The sequence below is a fragment of the Galeopterus variegatus genome, unplaced genomic scaffold (genome assembly GCF_000696425.1).
Source record: "Galeopterus variegatus unplaced genomic scaffold, G_variegatus-3.0.2 Scaffold1149, whole genome shotgun sequence".
Taxonomy (NCBI): domain Eukaryota; kingdom Metazoa; phylum Chordata; class Mammalia; order Dermoptera; family Cynocephalidae; genus Galeopterus; species Galeopterus variegatus.
Genome location: NW_007727260.1, coordinates 218,955 through 219,457, shown reverse-complemented (window position 1 = coordinate 219,457; position 503 = coordinate 218,955). Strand labels below are relative to the sequence as shown.

Here is a 503-nt window from a genome sequence, read left to right as displayed (position 1 = left end):
TTTATATTTGGACTAAATCACCTCCATAGAACTAGAAAACCTGGAATTGTTTCTCATAATTTGTTTGCTAGTCTTTAAAGAAACATTTTGTTATGTTCTGAGCATGGTAGAGTCACTTTTTGGATACAGTTAATAATAATAGTAGCTAGTTGAGTATTTACGTACCAGGAAATATACTGTATTATTTTTGTTAAGGATTTAGTTTTTTTAAACAATCCTATGAGGCCTGTTATTAGTTTTACTGAGGGAAAGCTGAGGCTTAGAGAGACGTTAAGTAACTTGCCAATTTTCTTACACAGCCTTGAAGTGGTAGAGTTGGGATTCAGATTCAGGTATGTGACTCCAGAACTGATGCTCTTAGCCACTGCATTCTGTGGCCTCTGTAGAGTATTTATGACTGTATTTTTTGGTTAACATTTTATTTTCAAATAATTTCAAATTTAGGGGCCGGCCTGGTGGCGCACTGGATAGTGCGCCGCTTGGGAAGCGTGGCGGCGCTCCCG

The 503-nt window shown here is 38.0% G+C and overlaps 1 protein-coding gene across 1 annotated transcript in view; it reads left to right on the top strand.

The window, feature by feature from the left end:
* Positions 1-503, top strand: part of NEO1 (neogenin 1) — a 170,299-nt gene that overhangs the window by 6,838 nt on the left and 162,958 nt on the right. The window lies entirely within an intron of this gene.